The sequence below is a fragment of the Dinoponera quadriceps genome, unplaced genomic scaffold (assembly GCF_001313825.1).
Source record: "Dinoponera quadriceps isolate SergipeBrazil2010 unplaced genomic scaffold, ASM131382v1 scaffold2094, whole genome shotgun sequence".
Lineage (NCBI taxonomy): Eukaryota > Metazoa > Arthropoda > Insecta > Hymenoptera > Formicidae > Dinoponera > Dinoponera quadriceps.
This window is the reverse complement of record NW_014557105.1, coordinates 555,639-555,955: the sequence shown is the minus strand read 5'-3', so window position 1 is coordinate 555,955 and position 317 is coordinate 555,639. Positions and strand designations below refer to the sequence as shown.

The 317-nt window shown below is 30.0% G+C and overlaps 1 protein-coding gene across 3 annotated transcripts in view; it reads right to left on the bottom strand.

The window, feature by feature from the left end:
- The window catches only part of LOC106748702 (NADPH--cytochrome P450 reductase), a 20,203-nt gene that overhangs the window by 7,369 nt on the left and 12,517 nt on the right, over positions 1 to 317 (bottom strand). The window lies entirely within an intron of this gene.

The following is a 317-nucleotide window of genomic DNA, read 5'->3' as shown; positions in this document are numbered from 1 at the left end:
GAGAGAGAGAGAGAGAGAATAAATATATTTATTCTAACCCCGTGTCCACAACCTTGTTTTAAAATGTAAGCAGTAAACAAGTTGACTAACCACGGTCGATTATATTATCCCATAAGAAGGGCGATTGGTCAATTTGCTCATGTTTTACATCTTAAAGCACGGTTACGAACAATGAGTATCTCTAAAGTTTAACAGCCTAAAAAGAAAGAATATTTATACAGTCGTGTAATAAAGAATAAATACAAGAGTGAGAAAAGTTCTAAATATAAATATTCTAAATATATACGTATACGAATGCATATATATATATATTGTAT